Here is a 25,326-nt window from a genome sequence, read left to right as displayed (position 1 = left end):
ATTACTGTGGGCCTCGCTAAACTGCAAATAATAATTCTCCTTTGTCTCATCTGGTTGTATGTGTAACATTTTTGGGCATGAGATTTGGTGTGGGGGTGGACAAGGAGTTTGTGCTGGTGGATCCCCCCCAGAGGAGGGATGGCAGCACAGCTGACGTGGGCAGCAACGCTGAACGAGCTACAGGTGGAAGTGCTTTGCTGTAAGTGGCTTAGTGCCATAGGCTGCTTCTGCCACTGGCTGACCTGGTTTTTTCCTGGGGAAAGTTGGAGCGTGTGGCCCAGCCCATAGTCCGGGTGGTTTGTACCTTGGCTTTGGAGTTGCCAGCTCCACGCGTGGCAGGCAAGGAGGTGGAGATGCAGCGTGTTCAGGAGGGCATGGAGAGCCTTGCCTGGCTGCCCTGCTGTGTGTGACCAAGGGCTCAGGTCTGTGGGTGGCTGCAGCGTTTGAGGCTGGCGTCACTGCTTGTGCTCGTGATTCACCTGAGCTTTGGTACTGCTCACTAGGGAATATTCATTTCCTTTTGAAACTCTCCTCAGGGAAAAGAGACTTCACCAAGTGAAGGGAGGCCATCTAATTCACACTGTCTTCACCTGAGACCACCTCCAAAACAAAGAACCTGACTTCTGTCCTGGCTTTGTACACTGGAATGGACCTTCAAGCCTGTGACTTCTCAATGCAAGGTACTAGCTTTTGTTCTGTGGTCAAACCGCTCTGAAGTAGGACTGGAGTGAGTGATTTTTGCTCTCCAGAGTTTTCATTCCAGTTCCTGGGAAATCTCTAGCCTGTGAAGTTTGAAAGAGCAGTGAGTGGGAAGTCAGTGGCTTAGGTGGTGAATGCATGGTGGGATGTTGGTTTGGGCTGGCTTACACGTAGGACTGGGTTTAGCCATCAGTGCCCACCTCTGTACAGACACCCAGCTGACACAGCTGGTTTGAGCAGCTCTTTCTCCTCACCTCCCTCTTCCTAATGAGCTGCTGTGCAGCATTAGCAGTTGGCTCAGGAGTACGCACGGGAGTCCCCCGGGTAAGTGTTGTGTGGGACAGTTTCTGATTGACTTGTTCCACAAAAGGAGTTTGAGGATGTCTGTGGTCACGGTGGGTAACTCAGAGCAGACGTGAGGGGGTGGGACTCTGTTTCTAAAAGTTGTTTTACTTTCTTCTCTGCTTGGCTGCCATCACAGCTTCTCTGCAAAGAAAGGTATGACACAACAGTGGGATAATGTATTTCTTCTCAGTGGGCTGGGGATTTGGGAGGTGTCTGGTGACACTGCTGCAGGTAGAAGGGGCTGAGGATCCTCACTGTGTCTGGCCTTTTTGTGACAGCACATGTGCTCTGTAGGGCACAGAGGTATTGTCAGGGGCTATCTCCATACTTTGCTGACATCATTAAATGCTGATGATGCCTGAATGAATGAAGATCAGCAGCTGAAGTGCCTGAGGGGATTCTGTATCATCATCTTCCTCTATTTTTTGCCGCCGTGTCATCAGCGATACCTGGGCACAGCAGTGTGTGCAGAGCTGTTGTGAGCCATGGGTGCAGCGGGGACCTGAGCTGGAAGGGTCCAGGTAGAGAGGTAGGGGGACTGCGTTGGTTGAGCAAGAGGGGAGATGAGAATATTCACAGGGCTCAGATGTTGGTCTGGGCCTCCAGCACTCCCTCTCCATTGCTGGCTGTGTGTGGCACAGAGGAATTTACTCTGGTTCTAAGTGCCCTAGCCCCACCTGAAAGAGCAACAGCCATGATACTCTTAGGCTCAGTAGGTCGTAGTTCAGAGCCTACAGAGCTGAGTGCTTTCAGTAAGTCTGCCAGAAAAGAGCGTGCTTCAGGATGGGATAGGGGTGAGCTGTGCCTTCCCACACCTTCCTAGTTCTGAAACACCTCCGGGGTCTGGCATGCTTTATTTGGAAAGCCTGGTTTTGAACTGTTAATGTAGCAAACTCTGGCCTTCATCCCTGTGTGAGCTGCTCTGGTGCTTGTGTCCCCTTTTAGAGCAATGCCTTCCCAGGCCTCCAGAGGCAAGGGAGCTTCCCAAATAGGAGCTCTGCCTGAGGGAATAAGGTAAAGGAACATGAAGAGCCTTGAGGTTTTACCAAATAAGACACAAATTCTGAGGTTTGACTGCAGCAGGTGAATTTTCCACCAAACACCCTTATGTGCCTCTCCAGAGAGGTCCAACATCCTGGGGGAAATAAACTGTGCTGAGGAAGCTGCCTCATAGGTTCTAGGTGATTTTTTTCATCACCAAGGAGCTTTTCCTGTGACCCCAGTCACAGGTTTCTGCTTGTGCAGCTCCTGATATTGAAAACCCTGTGTTGTCCATCTGATCTGGACCTGGGATGAGCAGAACCTCTGAGACAAGAAAGTAAGAGGAGGAGACTGATACGTCAGGAATTCTTTAAATGCTGAAGTGATCCTTGTGGTTCAGGCTCTTGCAAATCAGTTATCCTTTTCCACATTTGTCTCCTCCCAGCATCTACTGGGTGCATTGCTGAGTGTCCCTCAGGGGCTGCTTCCTGAGGGATGGGAGCTCATTAGTGACAACAGAAATATTTCCCTGGACTCCAGCTGTTTTCTGAGGTCCCCGTAGTTCTACAAACATCACTGCAGTGAAGAAGATGCATTTAGCCTTTCAGGCATGTGGCTTTGTGATCTCTCATGCTCTGGACTAGAAATCCCTGTGTTCCAGTCTTCTGCCCTAGAGCAAGTTGTATGGCTTCTACTTTCAAAACAAGCTCAATTTACTTTGGGCTACAGAGGCTGTTTGCACGTTCTCCAGAGCCCATCCCTAGGCTGTGATTGCTTTTTCACTGTTTATAAGCACAAGCTGACTGTTTAGTCCTAGAGCTATAAGGGTTGGAGGGAGTTTTCGTGTTCAGTTAATGAAGGTAGACTTTTATGCGGGGGGAGGGAAGCTAAAAAAAAGTGTAGGAAAGGGATTAGAAATATCTGCTCTGTCTGTTTGAATTTGCAAAATATCCCCCCTCCCCAATTTAAATCCTAAAGTAAAGCTAAATTTGTGGGTTAGCTTGGACTGATAGAGTTATTTTTGCTAGGATCTTTGGGATTGCTGCAAAGGGGATGAGATGGGAACACTGCCTTCCACAGAAGTGCAGCTGGGCCAGCCCAACCAGCCCTGATGGCTCAGATCCTGGGCTGGGGAATATGAAACAGCCTTGCAAAATCATTGTGGAAATTTACCCACCTGTGTATGAAATCGACCTGCCTACCTTTGCCAGGAGGAGTTTAACTTGCCCATTAAAATACACATCTATTTATGTATTACATGTTCTGTGAGAGAAGTTTTTCCCAGGCAGTTACAAAACTCCGTCTAGACTGTAAAGTGTGGCATCTGGTGGTAACATGCCATATACATATATCTGAATACAGTATCTCCTGTATTGCTTGGGAGTTAATAGCACGTATCTTACAGCGAGGCCTTTCCGTTTGCAGCGCCCTATCCTTGGATCAGCGCTTGGCCCGGTTCCTGCCAGCCCTGAATGGGGTTCTGCCCTGCTCGCCTCCATCCAGGGACAGCCAGGCAGGCATTTCCAGGCTGCTTGTCCTGACCTGTGGCCCCACGGCTCAGGTAGGCTGCAGGCAGCCGTTCCCAGGCGCAGCTCCTCGGGCAGGGCTGAGCTGAGGGGAGGGAAGATGTTAAAAGCCTGTCTGGGTAAGAACAGGGTTGTCACATCCATCTGCTCAGGCCCTGACGAGCAGCTGATCCATATTGTTAACATATTGCCTGCCATATGGGCTAGCTCAGCTCTTCAGGAACGCTTGGGAGACCTGACCTCTAGTGTGACAAGATGTGAGCATGAAGGACGGGTTGACAACAGCCCTTGGGTCCTGGAGTGTGAAACCATGTTTCAGCCACTTCCGCTGCCTTCCCCTGCGCTTACTGCCTCTGCCTGCCTCGCTCCGTCTCTTCTGTCTCTCTGAGGATTTTTTCCCCTCCCTCCCCTGTTTTCTGCAGCCCTGGTCTGTGCTAGATCAATGACCTTCACTCATAACCAGACCGGACAGTTCTGGCTCCCTCCCCCGGGCCTTCGATCAGATGTTTGGTTGGAAAGCTGAATGGGGGGGAAAGCGGATTGTGTGCTTGGCAGCCTCATAGCTGTGCTTACCATTTCTGGCCTGGGAGTGGGACTGGAGACTGATGCACTGAGGTCCTCAGCACCTCCTGCTCGCTTGGACAGCCGCTCGTGTCACCTTTTGATGGAGGATGAAATCCACCAGTGGGGTCTAAGCAGGTTGAAAGGTCTCAGATGTTCAGGAAAGGGCCTTGATGCCAAAGTTCAAGGAGAGAACACTTAAAAGGCTCTTGAGAGACATGGAATGAGTCAGCTTAAAAATAAAGGTAAGGGCGGCCCAAAGCCCTTCCAGAAGGCCTGCAGTGCCCAGCAGCTGGTGGTTTTGCTCATGAGAGGGACAAAAGCTGAAGAGGGGTTGTGGCAGTGAGGAGGTTGGCTGAACAGGATCCCTCCCGGAGCGGAACGAGGCCTGGCCACAGAGCCTGTGGTGCAGTGAGGTGCAGGCACACGGGTGTGGATTTGTGGAGCAGCTCAGCTCTGAAGAAGCCCAGGGCTTCAGTGGAGGCTGGCAGTTGCCTGGGTGACTGTCACACTGGAGACCAGCCTGCCCCAAAAACTCAGATGGATACAGGGATGCTCAGTACTGGAGGAGACAGGACTGAGACAGGCCTTTGTGGGTTCAGACCTCGCTTTCCCTGTCACCTGCAGTCGTTTGTTAGAATTTGTGATGTCCTCGTGATGGAACTGCTGCTTATGAAGTTGGCTATCCCCTTCCTAAGGCTTCTGTCTTCGCAGCTGAAATTTATGAAGGTTAAATCCTGGTCTAGGGAAGCAAGCACTGGTTTTACTGTAAACTTCAGTGGCATTGGGATTTCAGCCTTGGCTCCTCAGGAGGGGATTAGGATGTTTCCCAATATTTTTTACCCATCAGCTCTGTCAGACCTGCAGACATGACTCATTCATATTTTAGTGCCCCCATGTAAGGGTTGCCTTAATTTTACATGTCTGTCCTGTGAAAATCATTGTCCTCCAAAAAGCTGAGATTTTGCCCTGCTCTTCATAAAGGTTTTAGAGCAGTTTAGATGCTTTCATTTCTCTCCTTTGCCATATACCTGCAATTGCACTGATCTTTAATAGTGTTTATTTGTAGAGAGGAACCCACTGAAATATTGCAAAATAAAACACAGTGATGAGTCGTGGTTTATTTACTCAAGCTTAACTGATGTAACAAACCTGATTTTATGTTACTAATGACTCAGAAGCAGAGTTGGGAGGAGAAGCCAGATCTTCTGAGTCCTTTAACCATCCAACAGTATTCCTTCCTGTCCTTAGATCCAGCAGCAGTTCTCTGAGCTGGGATACAGGCAGTACTTCTGTGGCACTGTGATGAAAATCTGGCTGAAAAAAATAATAATTGTGTTTTGTGAGGGGTTCTATTAACACTCAGGAGCACATTCAGCTCTGGTAGGCACCGCATACACACAGTCTGTCTGTCTGTCTGTCCGTCAGGCAGCTCTCCAGCCAGCAGGGACCATGGCCTGAGGAGTTCCTCAAGGAAAACCAGTTGGAAAGCACTTGGAGCAATCAGTGCTAAGTATGCACATGAGTGTTCGAGGGAAATGCATGTTCAAAATGCAGATCATAGAAATCTGTTGATAAAACTAAAAAATTTTAGAAATGAGCAAATAGTGTAAAGTGAATGGTGGCAGTTGTCTGATGTCTTTTGCTGGGGGCTCATTCCAGAGCTGGTGCTCAGCCCATGGGCAGTGCTGGAGGTGAGGCTTATCTCCCTGCTTGAGCTGAATATGGAAAGGCTGTTTTAGCATATTGCCTCTGACAAATTATGTGGTAGTGCTGAGGCTCTTTTTTGCTATTACTGCAGTTATATATTAACTATTAAGAGCTACAGGTAAGCCATCTGCTGATGTACCAGAGCTGAATTTCTCGTCAGCACAACTATCCTGATTTTTGCCAGGGCAGTTTACAATCTGTCCCAGTGTCTTTCTTGTGATTCTTGCTGAGTTTGTCTAAGCTGTACGTTGATAGAACATACAAGAGAAAAGGGGAGAGGACAAACTAAGGTGAGTTTGAAAGTAAAATGAGCAAACAATATTGCTAGCTTTGTCCTTTCAGAAGTCAAAAGCTACTCTCCTCCTCCCTGCAATTATAAGACTTAATAATACCAAGGTTTCTATGGTTCAGCATGCACACAGATCGCATTTCAGGTTGCTGTGCCCTGAAAGTGGGAGAACAGAGGGAGCAAAGGGAGGAATAGCACTTTACACACACATTTTTGTACGAAACAAAAAATCTTGTGTAGCTTGCAAGATCTCAGACTTTAAGAAAATCATGAAGATTTACAAGGTTGACAAGAGTTGTCACATAGGAGCAATTTCTCCTTGATTACCACGTCCCTGAAGTGTGCTGACCTAGAGAACAGCCTACTTAGGAACCTGGTTGCCATCTTCCCTTGCCAGGGCTAGTTACAACAGGAGCTGAAGCCAGTTGCCCCAAAAGCCAGGAATGATTTTCTTGGTAGACTTGTTTTACCTGGGGCTATCTGGCAGTGGAATAGTGCAGATCCTACCTGAGCTGCTCACACATGGGATTTGTCCTCTCTGCATCCATATCTGAGAAACTAGGAATTGGATGTCCTTGACCCCTGATACAGGAATAAAGTGGGGAGAGCTGCTTGGCCTCATCTCCTGTAGCAGCACAGCCTGGGGCTCTGGCTTTTCCTTCCTTTGCCCATGAGACTTTTGTGTCCCTGGCTTTCCCAGCCCAGAGGGAACTGCTGGACCATGAGGGGTGCTTCCCCCACCTATCCCTGGCTTGCTAGCACTCCTGACCTGTGGGAGACTGGCCAAGGGGAAGGAACAGTTATCCTCCCCTAGAACCAGATATCCAGGCAGAGCCTGAACGAGGAACAGGGAGCAGCACTTCACACGCATTCGGAGAGCACTGAGCTCTGGGGCTTTTGGTCCAAATTTTGAAAATCCACACAATGTTCCTCCAGCAGAGTTGCCTCTCCTTTCTCAGCTGCAGAGAAGGGTGAAAGTGCTTCCCAGGACCCCACCAAGTCAGTCACCTACCAACTTCTGTCCTTGCTCTTTGAACCCTGCCACACTGGCTGTCCTCCCATTTTCCTCTCCTGCCTGCTTCTTCCTCATTCCCCTGTGCCACTTTTTATGGGTTCACCAGAAAGGAGGGGAGATTTTTCTTCCCCTTGTTTGCTTCACACCATTACTCCCATCTGTTCATCCAGGCTCTCAGTTCCTTTGTTTTTCAGAGTCGTGTGGATTTGGGTGCAATTTGCACTCTCTGGGATGCTCTTGTGGACAGTGCTGGTGTGGGGAGGAGGTCTGGCTCACAGGCCAGCACCGGGGGTGGGGGAAATGTGCATCTTCAAATTAATCAAAAATTTCTCCTCCAGAAATGCTAATGGGGGGAAAGCAATTAAAGCAGCCTGGTTTTTATTAAGTAATCTGTGTTAAGAGCTTGTAATGAAGTTTAGTGCCGTTGTGACTCGATATTTCAGCTTCATCGGTTTGAGTCAAAACAATCCAAAGTGGGAAGGGAGCAAAGAGATGAGCTGCTCCCCAGCATCTGTAGTGCTGACTCTTGTTCCTGCTCATTCTTGCAGATTTCCAGTGTAATGCATAGGAGACCACTCACTCTTTATCCTGTCCAGGATGAGGAACTAAGCTTTAGAATCTGCCATACAAACTGGATGGCTTCTTGTTTAAAATAACTGTTCTCAATGTGAGAATGGCCCTGGTGCTTTGGAACAGACTTTGCCTCATTTTTTGGGGTAGTGCAAACACTAAGGGTTCAATAGGAAGCAAAGAGAGGACAAGGGACAGCAGAAGCAAGGTGACACTGAGGAGCAGCGAGAGCCCCCAGATCAGTGCTGCATGCCTCTGAACAGGTTCATAAACCTCTTCTAACAGGGGAAAAATTTTTATCTGCCACAGGGTGAGGATGGGGATGACACCTGCCATTCCTGTCCTGTGCACAGCACGGCCCAGTTACCAGGGTGACAAACTGCTGGGGGCTGTGAGCAGCTGTGGAAGCAGCCCATCTCCTGCTCCTCTCCTTTCCCCCACTCCCACAGAAGGCTAAAGAAAAAAAGGGACAAAGTCCCTTTAAAGAACTATATGCCAAGCCTCTGCCGTCCTGTTTTATCTGAAGTCCAACCGCATGTTGTTCCAGGGCCGATCCGCTTTAGCTAATTAATAATCTGACAGGAGCCACCCAAGGGATTAGCTGCTGAGACGAGCTAGACCAAACCCCCAGCAAATGAGCCCCATGCTCCCTGGGGACTGAGAGGTGACTTTGGGGGGCAGGCGGTTGCACCACATGTAGAAGGGTGTCAGAGCCCTGAAGGGGATTTATGGCATCTGGGAGGGTGAAGGAGGAGGTGAGGGGTTACAATTTATGAGATATAAACTAATAAATCAGTTAGTTGAAGAGGGGAAAGAGGGAAGCACCAAATTAAAAGATAACGTCTTAAAGGAGCAGTGTAAATTGATGGTGCTCCTTGTGGCAGGGGCACCAGGAGAGCTCCCAGTGCTGACCAGTTGTAGCTCCCTCTGCACTGGGAGAGAGGAGGAGAGAGACTGCCAAGCAGAAGAAAAAGGGTGTTGATAGGGACTGAGAGGAAGGGTGATGCATCTTTTTGCAGTTTATGCAAACAGTTGATGGTTTGGCTTTTGTGGCAGAGGGCACCTCTTTTGAACTCAGAACAGGGGCTGTGGTGCCCCTGGCCTGGGAGAGGTAAATGGGTAAGGGGGACTTGGTTGGGGTTAGTCGTCCCAATTCAATTCCCCATTTCAGTGGGGGAGCACTTCTTAAGTGGGATTAGTGGAGAGGGTCAGCTTGGAGCAAGGCAGAATTACTATCAGGAAAGCCGTCTCAAGAGAGTGTGATACATTTTTTTTCTCCAAATTTGCCTCTTCACTAAGTCTCCAGGTGATTGTGAGGTTTGAAGTTTGCTCCTGAGGAAAATACTTGGTTTTGTTCTGGAGCCTTGTAGATGTCTGGAACTTCCTGGTGGTGAATGTCCGATTCTCTTCTGATTTCAGGAGCTGTTGTTCCTGCTGGGCAGGGCAGGGGCCTTGGGCACAGGTTTTCCTCTTCCACTGCCCAGTCCCAAAGCCAGTTTGCCTTTCCATACCAGTCTCTTTGGGTGCCTTGAGACCTCTCCAGGCCCACAGCTCTTTCTGAGAGTGTGCCCGGGCCTCAGCTCTCTCCAGGGGCTGCCGTAATGCAAATGGTAATGCAAGATGGGATTTCCAAAAGCCGCCTTAGGGGGATTTGTAATCCCTGCCCCATGACGATGCTAGACACAAGCTAATGGAGAGGGGCCTGTGTGAGCCCTCTCTGCAGAGCCACAGCAAACCTCTGGGTCCTTGCCAAAGGCCAAGCTTTTGGCATGGCTCCTTGCAAGGGCAGCAGGCTGTTTCCTCCATGGCCCAGGGCAGCGCAGCCCGGGGAGCGAGGCAGGGGCTGTCCAGGAGCCAGGTGAGCTCCTGCTGCCCCACCCCGTGGCCTGGAGCCAGCCTGGGCCCGCATCCGGTGCCACATGAGCCACAGGCAGCCCTGAGGTGGTCGCTGTGAGCACCCCTTGGCTGAAGAGGTGTTGGCATCGTGTGGGTGTTGCCCTGGGGGAGCGCAGCGCAGAGCCTGCGGATTGCTCTTCCAGTGGGGCAACTGCATTAAGCCAACAAAACTCATCTGACTGCTTTGACATATTTCCATCTCGAGAGCTGCCTTGCAGCTTGCAGGGTCCCCCACGCACACATGTTGAGCTCAGGTGGCTTCAAAAGGCAGAGAGAGGAGAGGGAGTAGTCCTGTGCCGTGCTGGAGCTGAACTGTGACCGTGAGACACCTTTCTGGGGGGAGAATTGCTCGGGCCTGGGCTGCCAGAGTGGTGTGGAAATCTGCTGCCAGCACGGCACCATCCCATCCCATTCCTCATCCATGGTGGGAGCGTGTGGGGAAGCTCTCCTGGAGGCTGGGCTGGCAGTCACAGCCCTGCAGCTCTCATGTGCACAGCGTGGTTTGGCCTCCCTCCTGCAGAGCTGCCAGTAGCCCACACTGCTCCTGACCAACATCATTAGTGCGGGTATTTATATTTCATTAACAACATTAAACCAAAATGGCATTAAAAGCAACACCAGTGATAAATAGCTTATTAATAAACAGGGAATGGGCTGTACCACGCACAAATTCAATCCCTTCCTAAATATGTCTCTACCACTAAAACCAGCCTTTTAACTCCTGCTAATCTGGAGAAATTTGATGGATGTTTTGGGGGTGGATGGTACTCAGATGAAGGCAGGCAGTGGGGGCACACAGTGTGATATAGTTTGGTTTTTCCTAAGGCAGCTGACTAGGGTGGGAAGATGTAGATGTCTCAAAGTGCTGTTGCATTTCCATTGTTGTGTGGGACTCTCTCAGTTGTGTTCCTAATGTAATTTTGATTGTGTTAAAACAGCAGTAGTATAGAAAGCATGAAACAAAAAAAAAAAAGAAGAGAGACTGAAGATTCAAGTGAATGTCTGCCTTTGATTTTAGTGCCCTCCCCTTGTTTCCCCTGCACTCTTTCACACACCTTTGCTGACTTGGGCAGGACATCCACAACAGACACCAGCACAAAATCTCTTGCTTGCTCCAGACCCAGTCTCTTCCAGTGACGTCTGAGGACAGCTAGCACTGTCCTTATTCCTCCCTATGTGTTTATTCTAGGGATTAAGAATGTTAAAAATGTGGCTTTTCTTGTAAGCTTGTCAATCAGCTTATAATTTTTATTTTCTGGTTTTGTTTGTCCCCAACTCCCTATTCTGTGAAATTGCTTCCTATGCTTCTGTCCTACCCTAAGTACAAAGGCTCTTTTGTTGCTCTTCCTGCTCCCTCTTTCCACAGTAAATTAATTAACTCAGAAACTTGGGTGAATCTGGAGTTGAAAGCCCTCCTCAAACCACCTGCAGGTTTCTCAGCGAGGTTCCCCTCTCCATGCAGCTCCTGGGCACTTTTCCAGTGGGGAGGACCAAGTGCAGGGCTTTGCCTTGCTGAACCATACTCCTAGCATGCAGCACAAGCTGCTGCCTCCTTTGCATCCTGGGTCCAGTTCTGGGCCCTCAGTTTAGGAAGGACATTGAGATTCTTGGGCATGTCCAGAGGAGTGCAACAAGGCTGGTGAAGGGCCTGGAACACAAGCCCTGTGAGGGACAATTGAGGGAGCCAGGGGGTGTTTAGCCTGGAGAAAAGGAGATTCAGAGGTGACCTTATCACTCTCTACAGCTTCCTGAAAGGTGGCTGTGCTCAGCTGGGGTTGTCTCTTTTTCCAGGCAGCAACTGACAGAACAAGTGGACAGTCTTAAGGGTTTCCCTTAACCTGTGCCAAGGGAAATTTTGGTTGGGTGTTAGGAAAAAGAAAGAGTGATAAAGTACTGGAATCATCTGCCCGGGGAGATGGTGGAGTCACCATCCCTGGATGTGGCAACTTGGTGCCATAGTTTAGCTGAGATGTTGGGGCATGGGTTGGACTCGGTGATCTTAAAGGTCTCTTCCAACCCAAGGATTCAGTGACCCAGACAAACTCCCCTGGTCCCAGGACATTTGGGCCCCCCCACTGTCCTAGATGCATGTGCACCCTCCATGCCAGGCACGTTATCTCCAGAGGCAGCAGGGCAGCACCAGGTCCTGGGCACGCTCCTGTACCGTGCTGCCTGCCCAGGCATGCTGTGCTGGGCAGCTCTTGGCTTAGTCATGCTCATCTCTGATACTCTGCCTGGATGTTCCTCAAAGGCTGCAGTGTTTGCAGGTTTTAGACAGTAACTTTGTGATCTCCCCGGTTTGGACTGATGTACTGACCTCTCAGCTTGCATCCTGCAAGGGCTTTTCATGGAGAACGAGCCTTCTTCCCCAGCCTGATCATGCCCAAGTTGACATCAAATGTAATTTTCTGCACTGCTATTCTAAGGACAGTGGTAGTCCTGAATGTAGGATTTGAGGTGCAGCTGGCATCTTTCTGCTTCCTCCTGTCCTCATCCTTAGGTTGTTCAGACACAGGCCAGGCACAGGGTGGATGGGGAGCACAAACAGATTGCAGAGCTGGCTGGAGTCCCCTCCCTGACCTGTGTCTTCCATATGATGGAGAGCAACCAGAACACGAGACAGGGTGTCTTATCATTTGTTTGCCTGCCAGCATGGGCAGGATCATGGGTCACATGTCTCCTGGTTAGCTGAACCAGTGTGTGCCCTGGAAGAGGCGTGTAAGAGAGGAAGCTCATCAGAACCTGCCTGTTCCCACTCAGCTGATTGTCGCAGGGTCTGTCCCTTAACTGACATGAGCACTAAGATAATCGGATATTCAGAGCAGGGAGGGGAGGGGAAGAGAAGGGAAAAAAACCAGGCATCAAGATAATCATGATTTCCCCAGAGCCATGGAGGGAACTCAAAGGCTGATATCCAGCAGCATCTCTTCATCTCGCTCTTACCACAGCATAGAGGATAAATAAAAAGCAGCTGATGCTGCTGCTTACCTTCTGTGGTCCCAGCCCCAGTCCTGGAGCATCCCTTCCTGCAGGGAATTTGGCAGAGTAGGGTCAGGGTCAGGAGGGAGAATTGGTTGTGCTGAAACCCTTTTTTCTAGGGGCTTGGAAGGACTCAGAGACTGGGAGATGTGGCATTGGAGTTGGCCGTAGCACTGGATGAACATCTTGACTGTGGATGGACAAAGAACACAGAGAGAGCACAGGAACCTGGGATCTGCTTAACTGTAGGCAGTAGAGATTCCTACAGCCAGCAGAAACAGGAGTGGATCAGACAGAAATGCCCTGCAAGGGGAAGGTTTCTGAGCTTTTGAGCTTTTCACCCTGAAGCCATTCCTGGAATATCCCTGAGGAAACACTATTAAACTGTCCTGTCCACTAGAACACCACCCCTGCCCAGTGACAGTGCCAGTGAGGATGGTGTCAAGGCTGCTTAGGACTGAAAGTGACAAAAGTGGCCTCTCCCTTAGTCCTTCTCTGTTCCTGTGCTTCCTTTTTGTTCCTTTGGAAGGATCTCTGTTACATGAATTGCTGTCACCTGCCAGATCTTGGGCTTTCTCTCCCCTGAATAACCAAAGGATGTGAAGTCTTGAGCCCTGCTTTTCACTATGGAGAACAGCCCCTGTGTAAGGGATTCTTGGGTGGAAGGAAGCATAAACTTCCCCCGTCTGCTGAGGCATGTGTTTGATAGGAAGTTGTTCCGTGCTCCTTGAGGACACTGTGCCACCTGGAAGGTGATTGTGGAAGCTGTCTCACGTCAGGTCTGTGTCTGAGGGCTAAGGCAGCCATGTCCTGTTTCGTACACTGACAGTATGAGAACAAGCAGAGCTGAAGTGGTGCTCTGTGTGCAAAGGATGGCCTCCCACAGGGCATGGAGCCATGCTGAGGGGGAAGATGGGCTGTACCAGCTCCCAAACTGCTGCTATTAGTGCCCACCCCAGCAATTGTGCAAACTCCACAAGCTGCGTGTTCCATTGCAGCTCTCTCTATGGAGCGTCTTCCCTTGGAAGGAATTTTAATCAAACTTGACTGAGGAGTGCTGAAAAACATGAGGAAGTAATTACAAATATGAATTTACAGCCTCCTGGAGTACCTCCCTCCTTCTCTCTCTTTGCATAACGCCTGTGTTTACCCTGTTTCCTACCGTTACCAGTCTCATTCCTCAAGCCCTCCTCCACTTCATTACCTCTGTCCAAGCCCCATGTGTCAGATTTGTGACCCTCAGTGCTGCCTCAGAGAGAAGAGCAAAGGTAGAGCCAGTTCTGGGAAAGATTGTGGCCCTCACTTTTTTCTGTGAGGCAATAATAAGCCAGCAGGAGGACAGTCCCAGGAGGAAGTTGCAGGTTCCCTGAAGGAAATTGGCTGGAACAGCCTCCCTGATTGTCTGTGATTTCCCAGCTAGATAGGCCCCAGGAGAGGGGGTAGGCTGGAATCAGCCTGGAAATCAGGATGGGCTGGATGCTTCCTCCATAAGGTGTTATTTTCTCATGTGTGCTGTTCTTGGGAGTCTTTCTTTTCTTTCTGTTTATTTCCATGCATGCAGCCATTACTCTGGGAAGGCTCTCAGCTTGGCTGCCTGCAGGATCCATCACCTGGGGGTGCTCACAGATTCCAGTGCCATTCACGGGTTGTGTGCTGGCATTGTTGGCCCTTGCTCCCTGATTCCGCGTTGTCCTTCTTCATTGCACGTGGGCACAGAGTCTGTGTTGCCTGTATGGAATGGAGAGCTTTCACACCAGACACTGAGGACCTTCTGCAGAAGGGAGAGTGAGGAGAATTGTGTGGGTGAGACACCAAGCCCAGTCCAGTTGCCTTGGGCAAGGAATTAAGGGGCAAGGTGTGAACTTTGTGTGGGGTAGCAGAAGAGCTAAGCCACTCAGTCATTTCTTCTCATCTTCACTTTGCTTTCCTCTTAAAGCAGTGGGAGAAATGGCTGGCAAGTTACTGGACACTTGGAATTCCACATGACTGTTCAGACAATTGCCAGCCTGTGTAGGGATTAGGAAGAAATGTGATTTTTTTGGGTGGAATTTAGAAGAAATGGGTAAATTTCTATGGAAGACCCTTTACTTCCAACCTGTAGCTTGCCTTTTTTTTTTTTTTTTTTTTTTGAGGGTTATGCCCTAGGAGTAATTTATTTTACTTGGCCCTAAGGGGGCCAGGGAACCAGCTGTCCCAATGCAAATAGGGGAGGGAATTCCCTGCCTTTTTGGCAGGCACTGGTGCAGGGTTGAACAGAAGGCTCTGGAACCCCTGGGCTTACTAGATGTGTGATTCAAATCTGAATTTGACTGGCTGGGACTCTCATCTTCTGGATAGTCAAAAGAAACCAACCCCAAATGCTTTTCCCAAATCTGCTATCAAAGAGGCTGCTACCATGGCCCTACATTGGGCTGTTTGGTGATGAAGGAGAGAAGGGGGAGTAACAGAAGTACTCCCTTGGGATCCCCTCTTACACTCTCATTTTCCTGTAACCACTTTCATTTTTTTGGCTAATTAAAGACTCTGAGCAGTTTTCAGCCTGTGGGGTTTCTTTTATTTGGTTCCTCAGCAATTAACTTTTTTACTGAACAAAGTTTTGATTGAGCTGGGGCCCATGTCTTGGTTTAAAATTTCTCCATAGCCCTGTGAATCCATGCCCTTTCCTATCCCATCCGTGGCTCAGTGCCACCTTCTCTTCCATCACTGCTAATTCTTCCCAATGCTGTCCCCTGCCTCTGTGCGTGCTTCTCCACCTTCGCTCTCACCAAGCCCCTTGTTCTGCAGAGAAAAGGAGGACCCAGGAGCCTTTTTGCTCCATCTTCAGAGGGCCAGGAACTCTGCTTCTTCCAAGTTGCAGAGGCTTCCCTGTGTTCAGAGGTTTTCCCATGACATAGTCCCAATGGGCTGGGAAGAACCTGACCTGCCAGACCAGCCTGTCTGCAAGCAGCTGTGCCTGTTCTGCTCTGGTGTCTCAGGGCTTTTGTGGGCTCAGTTCCCTCCTTGCCTGGCGCCCAAGCCCTTTATCCAGCCCATCTGTCCCTTTCCTCGCATGGAGAAGGGCCATGGCTCCTGGGTTCCCTTGGTGGTCTGTCCAGGTGGGAGGCTGCCCACGTGCCAGAATCAGCTGGCTCAGAGCTCACCTGCAGTGGGACCTTGCAGTGCCCCTGTGTTATCTGAGAGCCCACACTCTGCTCTCAGAGCTGGTGCCTGTCCTCACCTGCCAGGGGTTCCAGTGAGGATGACCATGGTCATAAACCTGCACACTCAGCTGGAGGCACTGGCCTCCTGTCCTGAAGGGCTGATCTTTCTTACCTCGAGCTCTCTGCCAGCTGTCCTGGCACAGCTAAAAGCGCATCGTGTCCCTCGCTCTGCACCAGCTCCTCCATCACTCCCCACCATGCAGTGACAAGGTGGCCACTCAGCCTGGAAACTCTTTGCCAAGCTGTTCTGGGACCCTGGAGCCCCCTTAGCCCCTGTGAGGATAACAAGTGTTGGACATATTTGTTGTTTGGAGGATTAGTGGTTTTTTGTTGTTGTTGTCTTCCCCGAGAGCCGTTTCCTTTGCTGTTGTGCGGTGCTGTAGGCAGCTGTCCCTTTCAAAAAGGAGTGTCAGCACCAAAGTGCCGCCCCCTCCTCGGGCTGGTTTCACCCTCGCTGGCCCCCCCAGCCCGTTCCCTGTGGTGAGTGTGCCCACGCCAGGCAGGCACGCACGAGCTTTGGCTTGCTGGGGGAGCGCACCTGCAGCACCTGCACACACACGCCGGGCTGGCGGCTGCCGTGCACACTCCCCTTGGCACCAGCCAGGCTGTGGGTGTGTGCCACTGCTTCCCATCTGTCCATCCTCTGCCGTGCAAGCTCCTCCTGGCATCTGGTCATGGGTGCGTGTGCCCCTGTGCTCCCCATCCATCCATCCACCCATCCATCCACCCATCCACCCATCCATCCATCCATCCATCCATCCATCCATCCATCCATCCATCCATCCATCCATCCTCTCCCACTCATCCTGCCTGTGCACACATACATACACAGTTGTGGGCCTGCAGCATGCTGCACATCCAGCAGCGTGCAGGGATCTGTATAAACTTTGTTTTAAAAGGGAAAATGTTTGTCTCAAAAAAAAAGAAAAGAAAAAAAGCAAATGAAACGCAAGCCTTCAACCTAACCTGTGTGCATACAGCGAACTTTCTGTCGTCTGTAGAAAATGCCCAACCTCGTGCCCAAATGCTGGAGGTCTGAGACAGTTGGAGTGCAGCAGGGAGAGAAACAGTGGTTTCCAAGGACTGATTAGATGGCATGCCAAGTGTATTAAATTTTGCAGACATTTTAACAGCAATATGCTAGATAGTTGGGTGTCCCCTGAGGCTGCTGGATTTTTTATATCCTTCACAGAAGGTCAAAGCCCTCTTCTGCCTGCCCCCCTCCCTCTCTCTGCTGTCTCTCTTTCATTCCTCGTCCCTTTCTCTCTGTGTCACCATCCCTCACACTCTCTCTCTCTCTTCCCCCCCACCTCCATCTTACTTTTTTGGTGCACTTTCTCCTTCTGTGTTGCTCTGTGAATATAAAATAAAAGATCAGTTATTTGTGAGTTCCCCCGTGAGTGGAAATTTGCACTCCCTGTGGTCTCCTCACACAGAGATGGATATGCTGGGGCTTTCCCCTCTGTTTTCTGCACTTTGTTTTGGGGAAAATATGTTTTCCTCCCATCACTCCCCAAACATCAGTGCTCTCCCCCCACCCCTCCTTTTTTTTATTTATTTTTGTAGCAAAAGGAAAAAAAAAAAGGGCAGGAAAAGAATCCATCTGGCATATGAATAATTGAAATGGCTCAACTCTGTTCCTGTTGCTGTTGTTTGCTCTCAGTTCTTCCTCCCCCGCCCCAGCCATAGCATCCCCCTGGGGTATGGGAGTTGGAGGTAAGGATGTATTGATTCCCTTGAGGGAGGTGGTAAGGGGAGTCAGCGTGCAGCTCATACCCTGCTTGCAGAGCCCTGTCCTGAGGACAGTGTGTGTTAGAGTGGCACAGGGGATGGGAGGGTTGCTTTTCCCCGTGTCTCTGAGGCTCCCCTGGCTGGCCCAGGAGCCCTTCCCAAGGTAATTCCCAACAACAGCCCACAGTGCCATCAGCCTTTCTGCCAGACTCCAGCTGCCACAGCGTGCCCCTCCGAAGTGGTGACAGGTTTTGGTCTCCCCACAGCATCTTCCTCTCTGCCTGCTCGCTCCAGTGCCTCAGAGCCTTCCTGTGTGCTCCCCGCTCCACGGCAGAGCCGAGCAGGGTGGGAGCTGCTGTGCCAGCCCTCCCCGCAGCTCTCTGCAGCTGCTCCGCACAGCCAGCGCCTTCCCGTGGGGCAGAGCAGGGATCCCAGCGCCGATCCCTCTCCCTCAGCTCTGGGACACGGCTGCTGGCAGCGGTGTAAGCCTACACCTCCACCTCCCTCCCATCCTGCTCTCTGCTGAGCGCTCCGAGTGAGGTTACGGGTTAAACTGTTCAGAAGTTGTTGTAGGAGTCTTAAAAAATAACATCCCTCCTTGCAGTTTAGGTTCTCCAGTGTGTGCTCAGGTTCTCCAGCTTAGCCCCAAAATGCTGGACCTGCTGCCTTTTCTGCTCCCAAGTGCTTGAGCCAGCTGGGGTACCCCTGTGCCTGGCAGCTTTTGCTGTCTCTTTAAAACCATTTAGAGTAAAACCAAAGAACTTTAGGGCATTAATTCTGGATGAAGACGAGTCTCCAGATGACAGCCTGATCCATATCCTTCCCCACAAAGCAGCTTCCATTTTCCTCCTCCCTATCGCCTTCTGCCCACTCTCTCCTTCCCCTCTGTCCGTCTGTCTGTCTCATTTTCCCTGCTCCATAGAAAGGAGAAGCTGACATAAAGTGTTGAGCCTTTAAATATAGGCATTGAGCTCCTTTTTTCTGTAGTTAGTGGGCTGCCTCTGATGAGTTGTGTGTTTTGAAGCAGGTATTTGCTGTGTGTATTTGTGTATACTTGGCAGGTGTTGGGTGTGCGTGGTGTGTTTTTGGGGGATGTTTGTGTATTGTTGGGGAGGAGTTTATATTTAGTCTCTGTTTTTTGTGGTTTGGGTAGGTGATGTATGTATGAACGAGATGTGTGTGTTTATCAAGCTGTTTGTGTGTGCTTTTATTCTGGCTTAGTGTTTGTTGTGTGGGCACATACCTCTATAGTGTGTAGATTGTATGTATGTAGATTTGTGTATGTTTTTCCTTGTGTGAGGCCAGTGGAGGAGTTTGGGCTTGACTCATAAGGATTTTGTGTGTTTTAGGATACACACTCTTTGTATTACAATGAGTTTTGTATGTAGTGTTTGTGATGTTTGCTATTTTCATTAATTCTGGTCTTTGGAGGGATGGGCTTTGGTGAGTCTTGTGTGTGTTTGGAATGTGTTTTTCATGACTGTGCATTTACAAAATTACAAGAACAACGCTGAAAAGATGTTAGAAAAGCGATCAAGGAAAATAGCCTGCTGGAATATTCAGAGGTGCAAATGTCTCATTAGTGACATTACTGGAGTGGGAGGTGTTCAGGGCCGGGAAAATGCCTACTAACTGAGAAAGATTTAAAAAAATAAAAAAATCTTTGTTTAAAAACAAACAAACCAAAAACAGGAAAAATCAGAAAAAGAAAAAAAAATTCAGATGGCATTCAAATCAGGTTCATCATATATATGTAGATACGTAGGTCTTTTTCTAAAATGACTCCTACACATAATCTGAAAGTTTCATGTAAAATAATTGGTAACCCCACACTTGGTACAAATAATTAGATATTTAGATCTAATAAAACTGGTTTGATGGGGAAATCACTTTCTCCTGTGCAGATTTCCATTTGAAGGCAAGTTTCGGTCCTTGTGTTTGTTTTTTCTGACAGTAAAACCTAGGGTTTGGCACCAACAAAAGCTATTCCCTGTAAATATCTAAATATCTGCTCTCTGCCATAAACATTCAGAGATGTGCCCAATCATGTCAGAGGAGCCTATTTATGCACTTTGTGCTTTCATGTTACCTGCAGTGCACTCTGTGGGGAGGAGGAACGCAGCAAGCTCCAAGCCAAGAGGGCGATTGCCGTCCGTGGGCACAGCAGCCACATCCGTCACCAGGGCTGTGCCACAGGGGCTGGGTGAGGGCTCTGGGGCACACCCCAGGCTAAATGCCCCTTGCCAGGCTCCTGGAGCCAGCAGGTCCCTGGGCATCTTGTTGCTGTGCCAGCTAGATAGGGCAATCCCCTCTACCTGTGCCACCAGGTGAGCGGCCACCTTGGGGCCGGCAGCAAGCTCCCTGTTGGTAGCACAGGCGTTCAGCTGCCACAGGGAGTGCTGAGGCAGACAGATTGATCCTCCCTGCTCGCATCCAGGAAGAAGTGTTGGCATGCAGCAAGTTGCCAGTTCTGCCTATTGATCGTTGTTGCAGTTTTCACCTGGAAGTGCCGTGCTCCAAGGGCATTCAGCAAGGAGATGTAGGGTAGGGATGCTCTCTGCAGGGATGGGATTCTCATCCATGCCCAAGCTGTGTAAATCCCACAGTAACAGTACTATTTTCCTGAGGCTTTGAACTTGATTTACTCGAGTGTTGGTGCAAAAGGAGTCTGGCCCACTGCCTTGTAGAGGAGTAAAATTACCACAGATAAACCCCAGTCAGCAGAGTGGAGTCTGTCTGCTTTTGTTCTCTGCTTAGGCCTTGTGGCACTGGGTGTGCAGTGCTGGGGCAAGGGGCCGTGCAGCAGGTAGGGCTGGGTGAAGAGTAATTTCCTGCTTCTCAATTAAAATGTATGTATAAATGTGTGTAAATTTGCTTTGAATTCAATGGAGGCAACCATTCTGATTTTACACAATTTTGAGTGTTAGATTTTGAAATAAAATGAAATTACAGTGGTAGTGACAAGGTGGTAAAAGCAGAAAGTTTTCATTTAGACAACAACCAAATTAAATACTCAAAGGGAAATGGTGTTTCCTTCTGTACAATACAGAATTACTTTGGATTTGTGAAGTTTGGCTGTTCCTTCATTTACATTTTTCATCACAAAAAGTTTTGGCAAAAACTGTGATTTTGCTTGAGTGGAAAGATTTGTATTTAAAATACTTTAAAAAAATATGAGTCACTGTTTATTTTCCTGTTGACTTTCACAGCATTGCTAACATAACCTAGCATTGCATCTGCTGGGTTTTGGATGGTTTTGTTCACTGAACTAAGCTAAGCAGATTTTGAATAGGCTGGGAAGGCTGATGTTGGGATGGAGACTTCTCTGGGAATGGGAGATCCTGTGGCAATTGTCAGTTTTTAGTGCTATCACAGCCCCTCTAGGTACCAGGCTTTAGTTACAGCTCGTGGTCAGGATGTGTGTGCATTGCTCCCAGGATGATGTGTGTTGCTTTTCCACACCTGCCCCTCCAAAAAGTGAGTGTAACCTAACACACAGTACAACATCTTTATGGCTCTGATGGGCTTCCTTCAACACTGGGCTTATGCTGAGGTGTGGGGGAGACTCAGAGTGAGAACAGCATAGCCGAACCATCAGTTTTAATAGCTTCCTTTAAAAAATAGAAGAAATTAATTCACAGTCTTCCCAGAAGAACAAGATCGTAGTAATTGGCACCTGGAAATGTCAGTCAGATTTCCCCTCCTTGTCTCCAGCACTTTGATGGTGTATTTGCTGCTGGATGTGACTTAAACAAAAAGTTAAAAAATTAAAAAATAAATAAAATAAATTTTAAAAAGCCTTTCCTTCATGCATATGGAGTTTTTTGGGGGAAAAAAAAAAGGTATTTTAATGCTTTCTATTAAATTGGGACTAAAAGTGGTGTCTTAATTTGCATTCATTAGCATATTTGCATATAGATCACTGAAATGGTGGAAGAGGAGAAGAGCCTATAAATGAAAATTCTTTTAAAGGCACAGGCATCCTTTTATTTATTTTCAGTCTCTCTCCCCTTTGCAAAGCTCCTCTTGACCAGTAGCTGGATGGAGTTTGCTGCATGGAGTGGGGTACAGCCAGGAAGGGACGGCTGCTGGGACACGAGCAAGGGGTTGTGGTGGGCAAGCTGAGGTTTGGGTGTGTGTGGCCGTGCCCAAGTGCCAGGGACAGGCTGTAGTGGGGCAGCTGTGGCCCTGCACAGGACAGGCTCTGCTGCCATGCCAAACCCTTGTGCCTTGGCATGGGCCAGTGGCTCCTGCGTGAGGAAAGCAGTGTGACAGGCTGGTATTTGGGAGAGCGAAGCTTTGGGCCATGCACATCCAGTGGCTTCTTAAAGAGGTTGTGTGGCTCCTTAGCCAGTCAGGAAAGATGCACTTGTGATTCACGCCTGTTCCCTGGAAATCTGTCACTTGGGCTTTGATTTCTTTGCTCTGCTTTCACACACCTTCCCATACATTCTTTCCTGTGAAAAGATTTTTTTTTCCCAGCCTAAATCAGGCAGAAAGCTTTTAAAAACTTCCTCAAGCTTTGCACTGATTTGCTTGTAGTCAGTTATAATAATAATAGGAACAATTTCTCTTTTAAAATAAATTTCTCAGTTGTATTTCCTTGTGATACAAGGCACTTCCACACTACAGTTTTTGTCTTACATGATGTGCAGCCTGGCTGCTACAAAAAGTAGTTTGAGTGGCTCCCAAGTGTTTTGTTCCAGACTGCAAATGTTTGTAAGCTGTGCTATAGATGGACCAGCCAATTTGAGATAAAGACTGTAATGAAGACAGATAAATCAATAATGAGAAACACTCCTTCCTATGGACTTGAAAACTGGGATAGAAAGGAGGACTAGAAACATTCCATAAGGAGTGATGGGCCCGAGGTGTGTGACAGGACAGAAATTGAGTGTAGAAGAGCTTTTCTTCTACAAAAAAGATACAAAAAACCCCAAAGATACAATGGGGACAGACTGGATGTTCACATCAAATTCCCAACCTTTGAGGAGAAATTAAGGCAGTCAACCAAGGTAAAAATGGGCCGCAGTTTACACTGACCCAGGCTGTTCGTAGCAGCTGTGGTTTGACCCTGGCTACAAAGGCACTTGTAGGCTTGTAAAAAAAGCTTGTAGGCCATGTGGCAGGAGGTGATTGGGCTGGGCAGCAGTGTGCCAGGGTGCCCTGTTTGGCTCAGAGGGCTCTGGGGGCACAGCTCTCCTCCTTGGGAAGGTTCCCTCCAGGGAATTGTCGGGATGCTCTCTCCCTCTCTTGCACCCACATACACACACACATCCCACATGCAGCACAGTGAAGACCAGGGCTGACAAGATGGGATGATGAGTGAGGAAAACAGACGGCCAAAGGATCAAGGGTGTTTGGTGACCAGTGCTGACATTCAGGCCTCGGCTTTGGCTTAGGGAACAAGAAGTCAGTTTGAAGGTACTCAGGAGTGTCTGTGGCCCAGGTGAGGTTGTGTGCTGTCCCCACTGCTGCTCCCATCTCCTGCTGGAAAGATGGGGGTGGCTGCGAGCACTCTGAGGTGTCCCGAGGCAGCCCCAGCACCCGAGGCTCTGGAGTGAGGGGAGGATGAGCAGGACAGGCTCCCCACGACAGGGCAGGTCCCTGCTGGCCGCGGGTGCCATTCCTGGCCCGCGTGGATGTGAATGGGATTGGCACAGGGAGGGCTGGGGGCCGGGGGAGCTGGCGCTCCACCGCTAATGAAAATCGGAAACCGATTGAACAGCACAAGGTGCCCAGGCAGCAGGTTGTGGAAATGAGGAAGGGAAAGAGCGGGGAGGGGGGTGGTGTGTGCCTAATGGAAGCTTCTGCGAAGCGGATGTCGTATTGATTGCTGTGTGTCTATATTTATATATTATCAAGTATATAAACTTCAGCAGATGTATGGCGCATAGATAAATAAAATGCATGCTGAAAAATTAATGAAATGTACATGCAAATCCACCACCATCGATCACGCCGGCTGCCAGAACCAGAGGGGCTTTTCACTTTTAGGCTTTTTCCTTCCTTTCTTTCATATGCTCTCCCTCCTTCCCCTCTAGGAAAAAAAAAAACCCAAGCCCCAAATTCCCCTCCATGAGAAATTCCTCATACAGGACTGGATGAAATGTGGCAGAATTTTGTGAGGATCTCAGTATTTTGTCTGAGTGCTGCCTGCGAGCTGTTCTGGGCAGAAGGCAAGACAGTGTGGCAGTGCAGGTGAGGAGCTGGAAACTGAGAGGGTACTTGGGAGCTGGCAGAGTGGTGTTACACCATGAGCAGATGGCCTATGTAAGGGCAAAGAAGTCAGGGCAGATGCAGGCTAAGTGATAAACATTTTTAAAATGGAAGGCAACTGTTGTTTTAGGGAAGTCACCCAAGAGCCTCCAGTCACTCCTCTGGTGGTGGCTCCAGGCAAAGTTAGTGGGACTGGGATGGGCAAACAAACCTACAGCATGAGCTTTTGGGCTGAGAGTAGCCTGTGGGAAATTTGTCACTGAATTCTGCAAGAGTGGCACAGTGAGAAAGGCTCCTGGATGCATTTTCTTCAGGGATAGTAGATGTCTGAGGAGCTAAACATGGCAACCTCCCTTTGCGTTAGGGACTGCAGCAAGTCCTGCAGGGCTGTGGGAGGCCTTGTTGGCTCATGGAGCTGGGGGAGCAGCTCACCTGGCTCCTCCTGGTGCTAATCCTCATCTGCCTGTGCCGCGGGTATATTTTGTTTGCCTTCTGCAAACTGTCTTAAAGTTTTTCCTCACTCTAGTCACAGAAGCAGAAAGCGAAGGACTATGCTTGGAGGGTTTGACTCCCTTGTGTCCTTTCCTGGCAAATATGTCGCGTCTTTCCTAAGTGGAGATGTACCACATCCCCTCTCAGCTGCAGCTGCCAGGGGCTGCCTGGGCACAGCACTGGGGCCCTGTACAAAGGTGCCCAGTGCCCCTCATCGCCCAGCCTGAAAGCAGAAGCCAGGGCCCAAGCGTAGTGCCAAGCTCTTGAACATCATCCCCGGCTTGGGGCAGGCCTGGTTGGCAGCCAGGCCGCAGGATTGTTGTACACCCCCTGCCACGGACCGTGACTATGGGCTGTGAGCCCCTGGGAGCCAAGAGGAGACCATCTGTGTGAGGGGAGGCTGCAGCTCCCACAGGCCCCCGGCTCCCGGGGCTGCCGGGCCGCGGCCTCGCGGGGCATGGGCGGAGCGGGTATTTTTAGCCGCTCTTTCTGTAGTTGCTGTTTGTTGTTAGCTGTGTCCCACTGTGAGTGGCAATGCTCCACACTCGCCAAGGGTCACCAAGAGTTTAATAGAGCAGCCACACAGCTCCTCGGTGGTGCAGCTGGTGGCTGACTCCCAGCTTGCTCGCAGTCTCTGCCGTACCCGTCCCCCTGCCCCAGAGCAGAGCTGTTCCCGCCGGAGTCCCAGGCTGGCAGGGCATGGGACCCGTGTCCGGGAATGAGGGGGCTTTGCTCTGCTGTTTTAGATGTCTGAACTGCAGCTGGGCACTAGAGATCTCCTTTACCTGCTATTTCTTAGCAGTATCACATGCTTTCTCCTACTCCCTTTAGCCCCTGATTTCAGCACTTGGTTTTCAGTATGTGCTCCAAACAGAAACGGCAGGTGAGAATGCATCAGATTGCCTTCTTCTGCCTGTCCAGTGTCAGGTCAGGCTGTGCCACTCCTCAAGGCAGAAACTCTGCCAGGAATGGATTTCCTCTGTTTGGCCGACCGCATTTCATGTTGCTGCTGTGAACCAGGCAAGAAATTAGAGGTTAGGGATGTGTTAAGAGCCCAGGCAGCTGCAGTGCGACTCCAGAGGTGTAAGATGGCATGTGGTGACCTGCACCAAA

General features: G+C 49.7%; 1 long non-coding RNA gene across 1 annotated transcript; it reads left to right on the top strand.

Moving 5' to 3' along the window:
- The first annotated feature begins 251 nt into the window (after positions 1 to 251).
- Positions 252 to 5,731, top strand: LOC135456723 (uncharacterized). The gene is made up of 3 exons (XR_010442601.1): positions 252 to 422; positions 537 to 680; positions 3,451 to 5,731. It is a non-coding gene; the product is annotated as an uncharacterized LOC135456723 (long non-coding RNA).
- Positions 5,732 to 25,326: the final 19,595 nt, after the last annotated feature.

The sequence above is a fragment of the Zonotrichia leucophrys genome, chromosome 21, assembly GCF_028769735.1.
Source record: "Zonotrichia leucophrys gambelii isolate GWCS_2022_RI chromosome 21, RI_Zleu_2.0, whole genome shotgun sequence".
Lineage (NCBI taxonomy): Eukaryota > Metazoa > Chordata > Aves > Passeriformes > Passerellidae > Zonotrichia > Zonotrichia leucophrys.
Note: the sequence above shows the minus strand (reverse complement) of the source record. Positions and strands in the feature narration are given on the sequence as shown.